Source organism: Ursus americanus, chromosome X (assembly GCF_024610735.1).
Source record: "Ursus americanus isolate L20-20 chromosome X, mUrsAme1.1.p, whole genome shotgun sequence".
Taxonomy (NCBI): Eukaryota; Metazoa; Chordata; class Mammalia; order Carnivora; family Ursidae; genus Ursus; species Ursus americanus.
In genome coordinates, this window is record NC_142164.1 from 116338106 (window position 1) to 116358692 (window position 20587).

Below are 20587 nucleotides of genomic sequence, written 5' to 3' on the forward strand. Positions count from 1 at the left end.
AATAACTGCACGCCAATGGCCTCTTGAATCCTATTTTTGTTTGTTTTTTTTTTGGAGAGTGCGTGTGCACACATGCGAGTGGGGGAGGAGGGGAGCAGAGGGAGAGGGAGAATTCCAGACAAACTCCGTGCTCAGCACGGAGCCTGCCGTGGGGCACCATCTCACGGCCCTGAGATTGTGACCTGAGCCGAAATGAAGAGTGGGATGCTTAACCGGCTGAGCTCCTACCAGACACAACCTGCCCCTGCTCCACGCCAGCCCCTGACCCCGGGGCATTTTCCCGTGTCCCACCTGCACCAAAGGACCCATTTCCCAGACGTGTCCTAGGAGATCACAGTGCCCTCTTCATGAAAGATGCCTTCCTCTGGATTCCAGAAACATCCTCATCACTCATGGCCTCACTCCGCTGTCCCCTCTCTGACCTCCGGCAGGCAGCTGCAGCCCCACAGATCCATCACCACCGTGCAGGACGATGCTCCATCAGTGGTCTTCCTGCACGGCAGAAATGCAGCTTTGCTCCGCATCCGGGCACTCTACACTCTAGGAGATGTTTAATGATCGGCTGCTCTGTGCACTGCGCCCCCACCACTTAACTGCCGTAACCGGCACGAAGCAGGCAGTGAGTAAATCACTCTTGAATGAATCCTTTTCAGAATAACAAAGATTTATTTTTAAAATATTTAAATATGTCAACACTAAGAGACAGCTTAAATCAGCTGGGACGAGGGAAAGCAGTAAATTGGGACACGGAGCACTGCATCTGAAGAAAGAAAGAAAGACAGCAGACCGAGCAATTCAAAGATTTCTTTTGCATTATAAAATGATGGCAGAAGGCAGCATCATCAGATCGGCCCACTGTTTGCAACACGAGGGGCAGGCAGTGTGCTGAGAGCTTTCGATGGAGAACTACATTTAATGCCGATATTAGGGGAAAGATATTATCCTTTGACAGAGCACAAAAATGAGGCTTAAAACTTGGATTGAGCTTCTGCTCCAGGGCACATGGAGCGAGCAGGAGTCCCCAGGAGCAGAGTCCCAGCCGGGACAGCAGACCCCAGGCTGGACCCACTCCAGCCTCTGCCATCTGTCCCGGGTCTTCTGTGCTGGGTCACTGCCGGCCCCGACCCAGCACTTCCACCACTCCCCTCCTCACAACCCCCAACACACACACACACACACACACACACACACACACACACACACACACACACACACACCATCATGGCTCAGGGGGAGCCGCTGAGTTTCGGAGGGAGGCACAGCCCCTATGGCCCTGCAAGATATGCCAACCAACATTCAAACAGCTCCATCCTCTCGCTGGTTTCTTTTAGATTTCTAAGAATGGAAAAGAAAAGCCCCTTCCAGTGAGGTTGAAAACAAGATTACAGATCAAACAGAATGGTACACAGCAGTGATTTAAAACCTAGATTCAGGGGTACATGGTGGCTCAGTCGTTAAGCATCTGCCTTCAGTTCAGGTCACGATCCCAGGTCCTGGGATCGAGCCCCGCACTGGGTTCCCTGCTCAGTGGGGAACCTGCTTCTTCCTCTCCCACTCGCCCTGTTTGTGTTCCCTCTCTTACTGTCAAATAAATAAATAAAATCTTAAAAATAAATAAATAGATAAAACCTAGATTCAGAGTACCCCCAAATACCTCCAAACAAAAATGCAAAGAAAAAAGAAAAAATCTTTTAAAATTCAAATGTGTTTAAAAGATGTTGTGTTTAGAACATGAACGGCCTTTCTTCTACAGAGAGAAACACGATACAACGAATTTTCTTAAGAAACAAGTCGTCCAAAACTAGTCCCGCCAACACAGCACTTTGTTTAAACTAACTAAGGTCTCAGTTGATGCTGTCACATGAAGATAACGTCTTGATGCACATTCTTTAGCATGACACAGAACCACACAAAGTTATGGCAATGCCAACCAAAACATCAGTCCTATAAACACATCTAAAAGGTTTCTTTAAAACAAAACACTCTTTATTTCGAAATAAGTTTAGATTTACAAAAAGTTCCGGAAATAATACAGCGTCCCTGTATATACCCTGTCCCGGCTTCCCCTCGTGTCCGTATCTAACACGAACACGGCAATGGTCCAAACAGAGAATCAACATGCATAGAAAATAATGAGGCAAATGCCCTTTCGTCCCTAACACGCTCTGTTGTCCCTAACACGCTCTGTTGTCCCTCCTCTTGTCAGTCAGATCCAGACACTTGGAACAAGGGCAACAGTTATTCTGTGGAATGCACCTCAGTTCGGGATCGTCCAATTCTTCTCCTGATTAGATGCATTCTGGGCAGGAAGACCACAGAAGTGATAACGTGTCCTTCTCAGCCCAGCATGGTGTCCCGTGCTGTGTTCCTGGCAAGGTTAACCCCCATAACGTGGCTCCAGTCGTGCCCATTCGTCACTGCCCTTGTCCCTTTAGTAATTGGTAAATATCTTGGGAGAGACACTCTTAGCCCATGCTAAGGTTACCCAAAGATTCCTCAATGTTACAGAGACAAAAATGAACATACGGCTCACAGGGTGTAATTCAAAGGGCTAGCTCATTTGCATCCTTTTGTGAAGGAAAAAAACTCCCGAGAAGAAATATTTTTAAATGCAATTTTTAAAAAGAACGCTCGCATTCAATCATGGATGGGGAATTAAATAAGAGCACAGGGAATACTGAAAATGTCAAGGGACGTGCGTGTGAGCAAGAATCCAGGCAGCTCACCAGGGAGAAAGACAACCCCAACAACTCATCCCGAGTGCAAGGCTTTGGTCTACTTACCAAAGAGCCAAACGATGGGCCTCATCACGGCTTAACTCTGGGTAATTTTTATCCTGACTGTAACAAAAGTTCTATTCCAAAATGATACTGTAAATATAACGACGCTGATGGCTAAGTGCATTGCCGATACACACAACCATTTAAAAAAAAAATGCTTTAGTAAACCTAAAACTGCTTTAAAAAAAACAAAGTGTATTAGTTAAAAAAAGTAAATAAAAAGGTATAATGAAAAATAAAAACAAGGGGCGCCTGGGTGGCTCAGTCGTTAAGCATCTGCCTTCAGCTCAGGTCATGATCCCGACGTCCTGGGATCGAGCCCCGCATCGGGCTCCCTGCTCAGCAGGAAGCCTGCTTCTCCCTCTCCCACTCCCCCTGCTGGTGTTTCCTCTCTCACTGTGTCTCTCTCTGTCCAATAAATAAAATCTTTAAAATAAATAAAAATAAAGACAAAAACCCACATGACGTGAAGTTACGAACACACACATTCTAGATCCATCATCATTAAGACCTAGGAGAGCGAACCCAGCAGATTCATTTATCTGCAAGCATCAGTTTGCAATCACGATGGAAGAAAAGTATCAAGGCATGGAGAGCCCGCCCCGCCCCCGTCCTATGTTCTTGGTGGGCCGTGTATACGTGAGAACAATGGCTGAGGTTAGCATATTTAAACAAAGAAATGCACTAAAGACATACTTCGGTGAAGTCTTAAAATAAATGTAAAACCCTAATTTAAAAGCAAAAAAAAATAAAAGCAGTATAGTAGTTGCCCCTTATACACAAGGAATACAGTCGAAGAGCCCCAGTGGGTGCCTGAAACTGCAGAGAGCACTAAGCCCTGTATATACAACATGGTTTGTGCTATACATATATCAGGCACAGTAAGAGATTCACAACAATTTTTTTTTAAAGATTTTATTTATTTATTTGACAGAGATAGAGACAGCCAGCGAGAGAGGGAACACAAGCAGGGGGAGTGGGAGAGGAAGAAGCAGGCTCATAGCGGAGGAGCCTGATGTGGGGCTCGATCCCATAACGCCGGGATCACTCCCTGAGCCGAAGGCAGACGGTTAACCGCTGTGCCACCCAGGCGCCCCTCACAACAATAATTTAAAAAGAACAATTAGAAGAACAGACTGCAATAAAACTTAAGGGAATATGGTCTCACTCTCAAAATCACCATCTCTGTCATGATGATGTAAGGGGACAAAACGCCCATGGTGGGTGACATGAGCGGAGGTGGACGACACAGCATTAGGGTACGACTGACCTTCTGACCTACTGTCAGACCATCTGCTTCCAGACCACAGTCGACCACAGGGAACTGAAACCGTGGAAAACAAAATCGCGGATGGGGGTGGGGGGTGGGGGGAAGACTACTGTATTTTTTAAGCAGCAACAACTTTTTTAAACAAAGGAGTCGCTATACAGCCTTACCAAAACACAAAATCATCCAGGATGTAGTTTATGCTCTAAAAATTCAAGCAAACATTTCTCATGACCCTGCGTTGCAAACCATGACCAGTTTCCTTGGATGTGGAGCCAACCCGGCCCCGTTACTCACGAGGTATGACCCTGAGAAAATACACTCACCTCCCTCCCAGGCATGGGATGGTGGGTAAAAGCACCTCTCAAAGGGAACCATGCGTATGATGAACCCACCAGGCCGCAGGAGAGATTTCTGGGAGCTGACGTCAACGAGGGACAGCTCGGTGTGGGTGGGTGAGGGGCGTAACCACATTATCACTGCAGTGGGTTGAATTGCGTCCCCGGAAAACTTAGGTAGAGGATTTAACCCCCACTACGTGCAAATGTGACCACGGATGGAAACTGGGTCTTTTGCAGATGGAATCAAAATACGTTGAGGTCATCCTGGATTAGGGTGGGCCCTAAATCCAATGACTACCGTCTTTGAAAAGGAAGAAGAAATTTGGAGACAGATACACGGAGGAAGGCCACGGGAGGCCAGAATCAGAGCCTCGATGACGCGGCCGTCAGCCAAGCTCACGTGAAGCCACAACAGTGGGGAGAGAGGCACGGAAGGGGTTCCTCCTCAGAGCCTCCAGAAGGAACCAACCTTTCCAACACGGGATTTTGGACTTCTGACCTCCTGAGCTGCGAGGGAACAAACTCCACTGTTTTAAGCCATTCAGTCTGGGTTATTTGTTAAGGTGGCCAGAGGAAGGTCATACAGGATAATAATGGTATCATGGTGTGTGTGTAAATATACATATATTTATATGTAATAATATATTACATGGTGTGTGTGTGTGTGTATATATATATATATATATATGTAAATAAAATCCTATATCAGAGGTATATCTTCATATATTAATGTGTGAAATGATGGGGTGTCTGAGATTTTAGTTGCCCTAGTAAAACTAACACAATGGTGAGGGACAGATGTTGACGGTGGCTGAAACACGAGTGAGAGGTACATGAGAATATAGGAAATATTCTATACGCTTCGAGTACGTCTGACGATGTCCACATTAACAAGGTAAGAGTGTATGCATCGGGGACTAGCAGGCAACCGTGTAAATGACATATGCAACACCTGTCCCAATCTTTAACCAACGCAATCAACTTTAACACCCAATTTTATCCGCTACCCTCTTAGAAAGAGAAACAACAAAAGCACAGTAACCCCATTTACTGAAGCTGCCATTGCACGCTGCCTTGTGGCCAGCAACCATCCGAGTTTCTTGAAATAAATCTGACGTTCGCCAAGCATACCTTCCTCTATACTTGCTCAGATGAAGACCATCGCCAGGGTGACAGACATACACCCACATCTGTAGGAAAATAAGGGGCCCTTTCTTACATGCAGTCTACCAACGGCACTTAAACAGAAAGGAGGGAATCTGCATGCTGAAAAGATCACCCTTTGCTAAGGTGACCACTTTAGGACTGTGGCTCCCAGGGGGCAGGCTGCCCGCAAAGCAGCAATGGGCTTACAGGCTAATCAATGTAATGTAATGTAGGCCAAGGCCCACGACACGACCGTCACATGGGGGGATCCCACCTAAAGCTACTATGAACACAGACTCGTAGCTCTGAAGCCATCAGGAAGGATGTGTCTGCGCGGGCGGGAGCTCTGCAACACTTCATCTGTCCAAGGGAAGCTACAGCCATTTGCTGCATGGCCTCCAACCCCGACGATGGTGTGGGAAATGGTTAGCCGCATTCCTGTAAAGATGTTGAAGTTTCCTGATACATTTATTTAGCAAAGGCCGGGCCTGATTCTCCTAATCCCTCCTCAGGGAACATTCTGCTCCAGCTTCACCTAAATTGCACTGGAAAGAAATGAAATCAGAGGGGCAGCCTTGAGGCCATGGGCTTCAGGAGAAACCTCGGCACAATCGAAACGAACAGGGGAGTGAGAGACAGAACTCAGCTGCGCTGGGAGGTCCGCCTCGGCCAGCTCTCCGGCCCCTCTGATTTGCTCCACGTGCAAAAGAATTCCTTGGATGTGACCCTCACATTTCCAATTTCCTTTCAGAATTCGGAGACCTGCACATCTGGATGGGACAGGGACTTGGCCTCTCCAACGAGACAATCTTGTGGCGGAGAATCCATCCCACAGCGCTGAGCAAGTGAAAATCACCGCAGAGCACGGCTTCTCCGCCGGCCACCACTGACAGGCGGCGGGGGGGTGGGGGGGAGCCTGGGAAAAGCAAGGTGCTGAGCAGCTTCCCTGGTCTGCACCCACCAGATACCAGCAGCACCTCCCCAAACTGCACAATCAAAAATATCTTTGGGCCCTGCCAAGTGTGTGGGGGGGGGGGCAAAAATCCCCCTTCTGTGAAAATCAGAGTCCTAGGAAGCTCCTAATTGGAGACTCCAATCCCTAGAATGTTCTGGGGCAAAGCATAAACTTCCACCTCCTTTTGATTTAACCTTGTGGACAAGAAATGGTAGAACCAATCACCATCATCAAAGAGACCACGAGAAAAGAACTGTGGATATGCAAGTTGAATCAGACTCACTCAGATGGCCTTCCAGAAGGTTAAAAAAAAAAAATTTTTGAATAATTACAATGTCAGGCCTCACAGGAAAGAGGTCTTTAAAATTTTAACTTAACTGTGTTGCAATTTCTAGGTACTCAAGATGGATGGTGCAATCATTTTTCCAGCAGCAGGGAGAACCATAACACCACGAATAATGACAGTGGTTTGAGGACAGATCGGATTTTAACGTACATCAGAGCCAGCTGCCAGCCTGGCTCACTCTATCTTCATGCACCCAGGTGAAGATCCCCCAGCTCTGTCTGTCTTTACGTGTTCCCCGCCTGACTTTCTCACAGACGCTCCCGATCCCACATGACAGCAATGGCTCCGCGCTCCTGCCCTGCTCTCCTCGGGGGGGGGGGGGGGGGCAGAACAGAGCAGGGGTAGCACGCTGCAATGCATGCACAGCCGTGTGGGGAGACCGCGGAGTCATAGCCCGGCCTCCATCCCCAAACCGCCCACTTCTCTTGCACGTCTATCTGTGCTTCTGTCTCCCGCGGGACTCGCTGGGAACAGAGAATCTTCCCCACGCGGGGATCCCGACATCGAACCCACCAGATCCCCACACACTGAGGACATCGTGGGCTGTGTAATGTGACAACCGTCGCCAGCGATTCGCTTCCCCGTCACTTCCTCCCGGAGCCTTGCAGGAGGCCATGCTTCCGAAGCCCGTCTCAGCTCACACGTGCAGCTGAGAGCCAATCTAATTATCCTCGTTCCAAATGCCAATTCTATCAGGAAGCATTCATGCAAGAAATGGGAAGGCCAGTCCGTCAAAGAGGTATAATCAACATGCTCGAAGCAGTGCATTTGCTATCCCCACAGTCAGGGGCGAAAAGTTCCCATCGTAACCACACTGAAGGACAGCGCTGGTGAGGACGCTTCCCAGCGGGTCAGAGCACTGAGTGAGGGGGGGACACATCGGTGGCCCATTTCAGATCTGTTACAGCCTCTTGCATCACGCTGTTGTCGGGATGGATCCTGTTGTAACTAGATGCTTCAATTCTCTGCTGAAAAGGAATTTATTTGACACTCCCTCCCCCTGCCTGTGGTTTTATTTCCCATGGTTAGCACACAGAGTAATTCACACATTCACAAATATTTAGGGGGGAAAAAAAAACACAATAAACTGCCTGGAACCATAACATAATGCCTGTGAGTCTTTGCTTCAAGGAATTTTACATTAAATAAGATCCAAAATCCCCCCGGGGCTTCGGGTTTGCCAGAGAGCTTATTTCTCAGAATGCTTTCCACTTAACTCCTTGGATAACGGTCTTCTGAAGTTGCTGACTGTCCTACTTCCATCTCTGGTTTTTGCAAATAGGATAAAAATCATTTTCAGGGAATAGAAGCATCATGGGTTCACTTTATTTCTTTTTTAAACCATCAATATTATCTGCTTGGCAAGCCATCCGAGCTTCCTCAGGATGACAGATGCAGCAACCATTTGCAGGATCCCGCAAAGAAACGGCCAATTCAAGTCCCATTACGCCGGGCGCGGTCTCCCTGCCAAAGCCGCCCCTGCATCCCATCACAGGCGACCCATTTGTCCTCGGGCACAGGACAGCACTTGTGTGACCGGCAGCATCCCGGCCCACGTCGCCCCGCCAACAGAGCCCCGTTTCAGCCCTCCATCTCTGGGGCTTCCCTTCTGCCTGCCGCAGCTCGGCGGCGACGAATTTTCAATCCCAACGCTTAAACATGTGTGTGTTACTAATTACGACGCCAACAATTTGGGTTTCTCCGCATCAGGGCCAACCTCTAGACACGGCACTTTGGGGGGAGCCCTGGGGAGCCGGGAAGTGGGGGACCACCTCCAACTGGTGTGTGTGCTGGGGGCAGGTTTCCTGGTGAGCGCTCAGGAATGTCATCACGGCACTGAGCGGGAAGTTACAGCTCCCTTGTGATGATCCAATGAATCGCTTTTGCTTTTGCCAAATACTGCCGAGACTGGTTTGCAAAAGAGGACCTTTCCAAATGCTTTCTAGGTATCTTGGAGAGGTGAGTAAGCGAACCTGAGCGTGATGAGGGCGTATTTGGGCATCGCAGCCCCCTCTCATGATGCTGGGGAACAGGGGTGTGCAGAGCTAAGGGTCAGGTTTCTCTAAATTGGATTTGAGAGAACAAAGTGCACAGGCAGAGAACTCTGCTTCCCCTCTCATTTAACGACATAAAGCCAGTACACTGAAACACTGCTGCTGTGTTACTGTTCTGCCTCCTAACGAACATCGACTTTCTATTTATTTCTACACTCGATGTCCAAGCCACATGGAGGCGGATGCCCGGCTTACTGTCCTGGCCCTGGCACCACCGGGCTGTGCACCTGCCCGAGGCCTGACCCCACGAGCAAGCCCCATCTCCGCATGTATGAGACGGGTCTGCAGCTGTCTCCAGCATCACCAAGGACCATGCCAGCCTTGTGAATCTAAAGCAGGGTTTCACTGTTGGTGGGAATGCAAGCTGGTGCAGCCACGCTGGAAAACAGTGTGGAGGTTCCTCAAAAAGTTGAAAATGGAGCTACCCTACGACCCAGCAATTGCACCGCTGGGCATTTACCCCAAAGATACAAATGTAGTGATCTGAAGGGGCACCTGCACCCCAATGTTCATAGCAGCCATGTCCACAACAGCCAAACTGTGGAAGGAGCCCAGATGTCCATCAGCAGATGAATGGATAAAGAAGATGTGGTTCGTACATACAATGGAGTATTACTCAGCCAGCAGAAAAAATGAAATCTTACCATTTGCAACAACGGGGATGGAACTAGAGGGTATTATGCTAAGTGAAATAAGTCAATCAGAGAAAGACAATTACCATATGATCTCGCTGATATGTGGAATTTGAGAAACAAGGCAGATGATCCTAGGGGAAGAGAGGAAAAAATGAAACAAGAAGAAACCAGAGAGGGAGACAAAGCACAGGAGACTCAATCTCAGGAAACAAACTGAGGGTTGCTGGAGTGGAGGGGGGTGGGAGGGATGGGGAGGCTGGGTGATGGACACTGGGCAGGGTATGTGTTGTGCTGAGCACTGTGTATTGTGTAAGACTGATGAATCACAGACCTGTACCCCTGAAACAAATAATACAGTATATGTTTAAAAAAAAAAATAAAGCAGGGTTTCTGCACCATGGCCCTGTTAACGCTTAGATCCAAATCATTTCTCGTTAACTGTCCCGGGCAGCATCCCTGGTCTGCTCCACTCACCGGATGCCAGGGGCACCGTCTTCTGAGTTGGGACACTCCAAAACGCCTCCAGACATGGCCAGATGTCCAGGGAAGGGGAGGGGGCGGCGAACGCAAAACCACCCGCTTGGAGAAGCCCTCCTCTAAAGGGGTTAGGTCCCACACTGGTTCCCAGGTATCCAGCTATGGAATCTTGAATGAATTAAAATTCAGTAAAACCTGTAATTCAGTGCCTCAGGCACAGGAGGCTGATTTCAAGGGATCAAGAGCCCCATGGGGCTCGTGGCTACCCCACTGTAACACAGATATGAACAGCTCCCTCTCTACACAGAAAGTTCTGCTGGAGAGGACTCTAGGTTATCCAAGTTCTTTACTGCTCTAAGCCCCGTGCGTGCGTCTTAGACCTCAGCGGAAGAATAACTACCTGGTGGGCACATTCAAACGGACACCAGGCACATCTGAGGTTCTACGCTTGGGAAAGTAAGCAAAATTCCTTTCTTTTTATAATGTCATGCTAGTCAAAGACTTAAAAAAAAAAAAAAACACCCTGGAATTTCTACAAACTGACCACTTGACCTTAAACTCGTTATTTTTCTTAATCCTTGAGGTTTGTGTGTGTGTGTGTGTGTGTGTTTTTTACTGAAGTACAATTATCACAGGATACTGTATCAGTTTCGGGCGTACACCGTATTTGAACGAGAAGACCGTTACTCTACATTTACACGTAATAAATGAAAAAGCTATGAACCCGGAAAACATCGAGATTGCCATAAAATTGCAAATTTGGGCAAAAGGAAAATGCTTGACAGCTACTGCAGTTACTGGTGCAAGCGAGATCTGTGCAGCTGCCTGAATGACCTGCCTCATCTCTTCACGTACTCCTGCTATCCGGCCAGACCACCTCCTGCACACAGCACACTCATGCGTGAATACCTGAGCAGACACCAACCGGAGGGGCGTGGGGGGCAAAAAGATTCAAACACATTTAAAAGTACACTTATCTCACATAGAACCTAAAATAATAAAAAATAACTTATTTTATTAAAGACTTATTTAATTTAGAGAGAGAAAGAGAGAGCAGGGAAGAGGCGTAGAGGGAGAGGGAGAGAATCCTAAGCGGACTCTGGGCTGAGCACGGAGCCCAATGCAGGACTCGATCTCACGACCCTGAGATCATGACCTGAGCGGAAACAAAGAGTCGGCGCTTAACCGAGTGCACCTCCCAGGTAACTTTACAAACGTACATCTGTGTCTTGAAAACCTTCCTATATTAGTGCGGTAGGCAACAGTTCACGGGGTCCTCGACATCTTCTTTTGTGGGCATTCCCATAAAAACTGGTACCGGAATGCTCACGGAAGCATCACTCACGTGGTCAGACAGCGGAAACAACCCACGTGTCTGTCAAGTGAGGAACGGAGAGACAACACGGGGCCACTGCATACAACAAGGGCCATTACCTGGCTGCTCAAAGGACGCAGCACTGACACACGCTCCACCGCGGATGTGCCTCGAAAACGGGACGCAAAGTAAAAGCAGCAAGTCCCAAAAGGCCACGTATTACCTGCTTCCATTTCGCGAAATGTCCCAGATGGGTAAATCCACAGGGACAGAAGGCAGACTAGCAGTTGCCAGGGGCTGGGGAGGGAGGAGTGGGGAGTCGCTGTGAAGGAGGACGGCATTTCTTTCTGGCATGTTGAAAATACACTAAAATTAAGATGGTGGTGACGGCCATACAACTCTGCGAATACTCCAAACACCATCCAATCAGACACGTTAAACGAATGAATGGGATGGGAGATGAATCAGGTGCCCACAGAGCTGTTCGGAAACATGCCTTTGGCGAAAGCTGCTACGGCCCACCGAGCGCCCTCGCACAGGTGCACGCACTCATGGCGTGCCACTCCTTCTTCAGGACAGGAGATACAGCCAAGCACGGGGCACTGCCGCTCGGACGAGGCCAAGCACCCCTGTGCCAGTCTGGGGGTACTCACCTGCTTGACTGTTCTCAACACGGGGGTAACCTTTTCAAAACTGCTGCTGCAATTTCCAGACAGGACACTTCTTTCTTGCCGGTGACTCTCGGACACATGGGCAATGAGGTGCTACCCGTTCACCGAGCCCCCTTCCTCCAGAATCCTACATAAAGTGTGTCCCAGCCAAGGCGCTGGGAGGGACATCACCAGGCAGACCTTCTTGTGTCTAAGCATCCGGCACATTCTGTGGCGCACTGCGGCCATCAGCTCCAGTCCCAAAGAACGATCCCCACAGACAGTCATTTCACGGCCACTTCCAAAATCCCCACGTGGCCCGATGCACCCCACTACGCCCGGCACCTGCTCTCCTCCTCGTGATGAAGTCACACTGCAGGGGACAGGCTGCGTATACGCTGACGCCCGGGAGGGCCCCCTCGATGCCGGACCTGGGCCGCTGCCGCACCTGTACCTGCCCACACGGGGCCTGGCCTCTGCCTCCGGAGACGAAACAGACCCGGGAACTTGGTTTTGCCGCTGGGACCCCGCAGCCTCCCGGGGACGCGGAGCAGCTCCGCCTGCAGCCGGGAGACCGTGAAGGACACGAGTCAGCACTCACTCCTGGCCCAGAGGCAGCCCAGAGCGCACAGGACAGCAGTAAGCCCACGCCCGAGAAGACGCGGCACCAGACACTCTCCCAGACACGGCGACGGATGCTGTGCCCATCGGGTCACGCCAGCCCTTGCAAGCCACGGTCCAGAATTTCTTTATTCACAGGTTAACAACTCCCCACCGCTGCAGAGTTTAGAGGTTTCGAGAGTCATAAATCCATCTGCTCCCTGCTTATCTGAATTTCATACAAGATTAATATTCTACCTACATGCTTTGACAAAGACAAATAGCTACTGAGTACAAAATGACCATATTCTATGGAGGTAAACCCCGGGAAAAGAACTCACTGGCAAATGTGCTATTTGCAACTAAAATTCGGGAGCTCAGGGGAATCCATATTTTATAAACCAAACCGTGCGTGGTTACAAAGAAAAACGTCTTTAAGGCAGGTGTAGAAGATATTTAAGGTCAAGCACCCTGCCGTCTGCTACTGTCAAATACGGAGCCTCCAATAGGAAGGTTTTTTAATGAAATCATGAAAGCACCCAATAATGTGATTAATTTTAAAAAGAAACCATAAATTAAAATTTAAGTCATACTTAAAATTAATCAGCAATATAAAATAGAGATTAAATGCAGCCCACTGTCTAAGCCAGAAAAATCCTCCTGCTGGGAGGACCTGCCTTACCAAGGAAGCTTTACATTTACAAAACGACAAGTGGTTGAGAGTGTCTTATTTCATTAGTTTGAAATAAAAAAGCAGACGTGCATTTTGAGGAACTTAAAATGCCACGAGAGCACTTTGTGAAGGAAGGTAAATTGCTACACACGCTCTGGATTCTGTAACAGGCTTTTAACTATTTCAATGAGCTCTGTGTGCTTGCCCTCCACCTTTTCCATCCACAACCAAATATCAAATCTTTGCTGTCGCAGCCCTTGCAAACAAGGTCTCACTCCCTCCCTAGCACCCAGCACTCAGAAAGCACTCATTATCTGAACAAATGAACAGATAAATCCCCATCCGTTCTGCTGTCCTACTTTGCACCAAAAAGTCAAAGAAATGCATTCTGATTGCTCTGTGCAAATAAAGTTAGAAACTCATTACAGCTGACAGGATGCTCTGGTACGGAAAGAGCCGTTGCTTTAGAACAAAGTACTGGGCTAGGTAACAGGCCAGGACAAAGGCAGACCCCAGTGCCGAGCAGTGCACAATGACAGACACCACACTGCAGAATAACTGAACATCTTTTCATGGAAAGATCTCAACGTGCAGATTGCAAAAAATGTCTCAAAGAAAGCATACACACAGAGCCAAAGTTCATTCTTTTGCAGAAAAGTAAGGTCCCAGGGCACCTGGGTGGCACAGCGGTTGAGCGTCTGCCTTCGGCTCAGGGCGTGATCCCGGCGTTCTGGGATCGAGCCCCACATCGGGCTCCTCCGCTATGAGCCTGCTTCTTCCTCTCCCACTCCCCCTGCTTGTGTTCCCTCTCTCGCTGGCTGTCTCTATCTCTGTTAAATAAATAAATAAAATCTTTAAAAAAAAAAGAAAGAAAGAAAAGTAAGGTCCCAGGAGGTGGGAAGAAGAACGCCCATTCAAGGACAGGTGCAGGACGGTTCTGTGACAGAGAGCGGTGGCCAGAGACGAAGAGGGGAAGGAGGCAGGAAAGAAATCTCATTTCAAGAGTGCACAGTGGGAAGCGGGCGGTAGGGGTGCCTTTCTGGAAGCTTCTGCGCCGCTTTAAGTACTTCCACTGCTCTGTGCTTTGGAAGCTAAAGGCAATAAGGAGGCAGGTGGAACAAACGTATAAAGCTCCTCTCAGAAGAGTGCAGTTGACTCTTGAACAATTTAGGGCATGGGGACACCCACCCCCCACACAGCTGAAAATCCGTGTCAAACCTCCAACTGCCCCAAAATGAACAGCCTACTGTTGACCAGGAGCCTTAATGAGAACATAAACACTCAGTTCACACACACTTGGTATGTGACATGTACTATCTACTGCATTCTCACGATAAAGTAGGCTGGAGCAAAGAAAATGTCAGTAAGAAAATCATATGGAAGGGCGTCCGGGTGGCTCAGTCGGCGAAGCGTGCGACTCGATTTCAGCTCAGGTTGTGATCCCACGGTTGTCAGATTGAGCCCTGCCACGCTCAGCAGGGAGCCTGCTTGAGATCCCCTCTGCCCCTCGACCTGCTCACACTGGCTTGTACGTGCACTCTCGCTCTCTAAAATAAATAAATAAATAAATAAATCTTTTAAAAAGAGAGAGAGACAATGAGTCACATGAGAGAGAAAATCAGTCACATGCAAGAGAAAATACTGTAATTTTTATAACAGAAAAATACTTAACTGTACTATATTTACCAAAAACAATCTGCATCTACGTGGACTTGCGCAGTTCCAACCCAGGTTATTCAAGGGTCAGCTACAGTTCCTAAGACAGCAGAATACTGTGTTAACAGCACTCCAGGATGTGCGCGAGGAAAGGTGGGGCGGCTTCTGTGTGGGTACAACACAAATTCACCACGAGAATCCAGACTCATTTGCTATCTCTGTCTGAGCAGCAGTGATGGACCAGACACGAGGGATCCAACTCTAAAATCCTTCTTTGAAGACCAATCAACCATCCCACAATGGATGAACAGAAACACCAAACGTGGTCTCTACACACAACGGAGCATTACTCAGCCTCAAAAAGGAAGGGGATTCTGACACAGGCTACCATATGGATGAACACGGGAGATACTATACTGCGTGAAATAAACCAGACACGAAAAGACAAATACTGAATGATTCCACCTGAAGAGGTTCACAGAATAGGCAAACCTGTGGAGACAGAGAGTGGACGGTGGGAGCCAGGGGCTGGAGGACGGAAACCGGGAGTCAGTGCACAACGGGGCAGACTGTCCACCTGAGAAGATGACAAAAACTTGCACAAAAATGTGAACACAATGACACTGAGGTAAAACTCAAAAATGGTCAACGTAGTAAATTATGTGCATGTTAAGAAATGAAAAAGACTCCTTTGGAAACCTAACTTGAATAGGTATTAAGTAAAGGCATGATCTTTCCACTGTAGTCTTTTTGCAGGGGACTATTTTCATGTGTGGGGTTCCGTTAAAAATTTGCTATTTTTGTCCTGCTCTGGGTTTCGGCTCAGGTCATGACCTCAGGGTCATGAGATCGAGCTGGTCGGACTCTGCTGCACGTGGAGCCTGCCTCAGACTGTCTCTCTCTCAATCCCTCTCCCTCTGCTCACATGCTCCCTCTCTAAAATAAATAAATCTTTTTTAAAAATTTTGCTAATTTTGCATACAGATGTCTTATAAAGATAGGAAATTTGAAGAACTGTATAATTATTCTAAGGAATAAATTCAGAATTGCTACTGACCATAAAGAAACCAAATTATGTAAATTATTTTTCTTAATAGATTATAAATGAAATGAGGTTGAGCTGATTAGATGCCTATGGATTATACTGATCATGTTGTCAAAACTGTTTATTTTTTAATGCAAAGAAAAACGTAATTTAGGAATAGAAATACAGGGCTAGAGCCTTATTCTTTTCCAAGTGTACAGTTACACTGAATGTTGGCGTCGCTGTAGGAGGCCCAATGTGTGGAACTCCCCGCTGTGGTGCTTCATACCCAGGCCAGGGCCAAGAGTCACTACTATGAAAGAAGACAGAGGGCCGTAGCTTACATATGCAAAGTCGTGGGCATGGCTCAAACCAGCCAACCTCAACACTACTGACATGCAGGCCAGGTAACTTTCGGGTGCGGGAGGGCGTGAGGGAGGCTGTCCCGTGCCCTGGACAGTGTTTAGCAGCATCCCTGACCTCCACCCTCTAGATGCCAGTACTCCCCAACACACAGACCAAGTCCTGAAATATAGGTCTCCAGACTCTGCCAAGTGTCCCCCGCAGAGAAAAAAAATACCCCAGCTGACAACCACGTCCTGAACTGAGAGACACCTGGGAACCACCCATGTTTACAAAGCACATATTAGGAAAAACAACATACTTTGATTCATTATAAGAGACAGAAGTAGTGAAAAATGTCAGAAACGAAGCAATTGTTTCATCATTTTGAGGCCCCTTCCTAGCCATGTTACAACCAGAACCTAAAACCAATTTCAAGAGTTTATTCTTGAGTTTAATTCATCAAGAACTTAATGCTCATGCGAGTCAAATTGCAGCAGGAAACTCACTAGACTTTCAATCCGTTAGTTGGGAAGAGGGCGCACTCTTCCCCGTCTGCTTGGGCTCAGGAAAAAAGGAATACCCAGCTTCTCGCAAGGAAGCAGTTTTCCTGAGAACCTGGAGGCACTGTCTGGGGCTCCACGTGTGTGTTCTGGGCATCCACGAGAGTGGGTGAAGACAAACGGTGTTTGAAGGAAAAGAACACTGAATAAATCGGAACGGCAAATTGACGGAACAAAAAGCTGGATTGTGTTATCCAACAGCACTCATCAAGGACTGTACATCAGCTGGAGACCACAAGAAGCAATCGTTCTTGCGGATTATCCACAGGGAACTGATGCCCTTAAATCAAGAAACTATGGTTCCAAGGTAACCTGCGAAGCTTTACTGCTTTTGATAAGACAGATCAGCAACACCCCACTCCTCCCCGCTGTACCCTGAGCCTACTCCAAGACCCCTCTGGGGCGCCACCTTTCCCAACTTAGTATGAAACTCCCACAACCGGGTTGGCCTGTAACAGGTCGCACGGCCCAGCTGCCATCCAGCCGCGTCCCTGTCTTGTCACTATAGCAATGTCCAGTTCGAATCCACTCTAACACCAAACCAAGGCTTCAGGCTCCAACACAATACTTGTGTGAGCCACGGCTCCCTTTGATGACAAGTACCTGGATCATTCGTGCCCTTCTTGGACGGAATGAACAGGAAGGTACTGGTGAGAATCAGTCACCCTTCCTGTGACTGAGACCCCGAAAAGGATAGCAACGAGAGAGAAACGAGAATGCAGACGGCAAGTGTTTAGAATAAGCCACACAACGCAACACACACACACACACACACCCCACACATTGAGCAAACAGAATACAGCCCAAATGCAAACACTGAGTATTTCAGGGTTCTGAATCCCTTCCAGGCTGTGGATAGGGAGGGGGAGGAAAGAAGTAGAAGGGAGAAGCGGGAACGCACGTGGACCGCACAAGACACTCCGCAATTTCGTGTCTTGTACCAACGGACCGCAATGCAGGGATTCCCTTCCCACTGCACAGAGGAGAAGACTGAGGCTCAGGGGCACTAACCAAGTTCTGGAGGTCCCACAGGGCGTGGGTGATGAAAACAAGAGGTGTGACCAGAGCTGGCCCACTTGAGGTCGGCCCTCCTGCCTCTGCTTCCTCTGTCCTCACAGGAACGACAAGAGCCACACAAACGCAAAGGGCACCGCACCCTTCACTGTTTTGATGAGCTAACGCCCCCTCCCAGTGGAAACCAGCAGGCCCTGCGAAGGCGGCTCCTGGAGACAGCACAGCTGGAGGGCTGCAGGGCTGGCCTCGGAGAGCGCAGCAGCAGTCGGCTGCACATGTGCCCCATGGAGTCCGCGGCTCTGACCCCAGTCGCCCTACCAGCTAACAAGAGCCCCAGGGTTCCCGGTGCCGTGCTGCAGATGGATCTGGAGGCTGCCTCCTCGAGCTGGCTCTTCCCCATACACAGCGGTCCCCCACGGAGACGCAGCTCGACGGTGACTGGGCTCTGCTCCTTGCGCGGCAGCTCTGCGTTCGTCCACGAAGGCAATGGTCCCCGGTGGCAGCTCCTTCCGTGTGGCCAGCGGGTCTCACTGTCCGTATGTCAACAGGATCTGGAAGGCAGAGAGGCCCAGCACCACGGCCGTACCTTCTGAACGTGGTGGCATAGGGGGGCTTCAGCCAGCTGGAGTCCGCTCCAAGTGCCTGCTCCCCCACGGGACTGCGGGAGCCCCACGGCCTCGCTGTGCCATCGTGTCTCTGTCTGGTCAATAGACCCCCACCACGGCATCGATGGCACAGGACTACCCGAGGCATAAACTGGGGACTTAAGACAGCATCAGGTCCACAGCAACACCTGTGCCCAGATGTGCACAGCAGCTCTACCTGTAACAGCCCCCGGCTGGAAAGACCCCGAACGCCCCGAAGCAGTGAGTGGATAAGCAAGCTCTGGTACAGCCATCCAGCGCTTAACCGCCCCACATTAAACAGGCACGAGCCACTGACACCCACCGCTTGCATGGGGCTCAAGGCCTCAGCGGAGAGAATAAAGACAGTCTGCAAAGGCCAGATGCCGCACAATTCCATTTTCCTGACATTGCCGAAATGACAGAATTCTAGAGATGGAGAACCTGGCGGCTGCCAGGACTTGGAGAGGGGAACCTAAAGGAGTGTCATGAGGAGCCCTGCTGGTGATGTGACAGTTCTGCGTCAGATTATGGCGGTGGCTGTGTGAACGCATACGGGTGATACGCCCGTCCAGCTCCATGCAAGCACACACACACGAGTGCACGTGAACGCTGGAGAGACCCAGACAAGGTCTGCATCTGAGTCCACAGGGCCAGGCTCCATTTCCCTCTCATGATAATGCGGGACTGCGGGATCGGGGGATCGTGATGGGAGACGCTCTCATTCCAGGAAGGCTGTGGGGGGGGGGGGGCGGGGGTGGTACTCTGGAACTCACGGTATATTTCTGCAACTTCTTGGGAGTCTAACATCACTTCGGAAGAGAAGCCTTCAAAATTACTGTCTGACTGATGAACACACAAAATGTGGCCTATTCACACGACGGAGTAGTATCTGGCAAGAAAAAGGAATGGTACACAGACACGTCCTACCACACCGGGGACTGTGACAACGTGACAATTATGCTGAGTAACAGATGTCACAAAGAACACGTACTCCACGATGCCGTTTCCATGCAACGCCTGGGATCGGGCAGACCCGCAGACCCGGGAAGTAGTCTGTGCTTGTCAGGGACGGGGGACGCAGGAGTAGGGGCGCTCTACTCTGACAACGGTCCACGTAGGGGTCTGGTGGAAGGACTGCTACTGCGCGGGCGGGAGCACAACTCTGTGAACAGGGACGACCACTCGACAGCACACTTCCCGTGAGCTAACTGTCCCCTCTGTGAACTATCCCAGTGAAGGCAACATCTGGCACACACGTGTCTTACGGCTATTCTGTCACACTTTCCCATTCTTTCTGCCCTGCAGGGGTTGGTTATAAAAGTCACGTCTGGTGCCCTTTCGACCTACGGGCTGTCCCTCCGTTCCTGATGGGCTTGCAGTCCTCAGGTACACCCAGGTCGATGAAAGACGGCAGCCCTAATGCTGAACACCCAAAGCCTCCTTTGAACACCATGGAGGCCCGGTCCCGTCCACAGTCCTTGCCCTTCCGTAGGCCCCTTCTGCTCCCCCACCACCCTGCTCAATGAATGCCACCAGGCTGCTTTATCAACTTTCCCCGAATAAAAAGGAAAGGGGGGGGCGCCTGGGTGGCTCAGTCAGTTAAGCGTCTGCCTTTGACTCAGCTCATGATCCCATCAGGCTCCCTGCTCCTTGGGGAGTCTGCTTCTCCCTGTCCCTCTGCCTCCCACTCCCCCTTCTCATGTTCGCTAGCCCTCCGTCAAATAAATAAATTAAAATCTTAAAAAAAAAAAAAAAAAAAAAAGCTTTGTTCTTCCTGGCTCCTCACCTCTGCCCATAGAGTCAGCCCCCGCCTAGAACGTACTTCTTCGGTATGAATCGATACTCCACGACCAGACCCACCTGGAGTCTCCCTTCCATGAGCAATGTCCATCTTTCTTTGGCTGCTCTGCCACGCGGTGTTAAGAGCCTTGCTCAAAATTCAGGGGCGCCTGGGTGGCTCAGCTGGTTAAGCGCCTACCTTCGGTTCCCAGAATCCCAGGGTCAAACCCCTCATCAAGCCCGACACCAGGCTCCCAGGGGCTCAGCAGGAAGTCTGCCTCTCCCTCTCCCTCTGCTTCTCCTGCTCATGCGTGCATGCGCTCTCTTTTTCAAATAATAAAATC

General features: G+C 49.4%; 1 protein-coding gene across 4 annotated transcripts in view; it reads right to left on the reverse strand.

The window, feature by feature from the left end:
- Nucleotides 1–20587, reverse strand: part of TBL1X (transducin beta like 1 X-linked) — a 211700-nt gene that overhangs the window by 107129 nt on the left and 83984 nt on the right. The window lies entirely within an intron of this gene.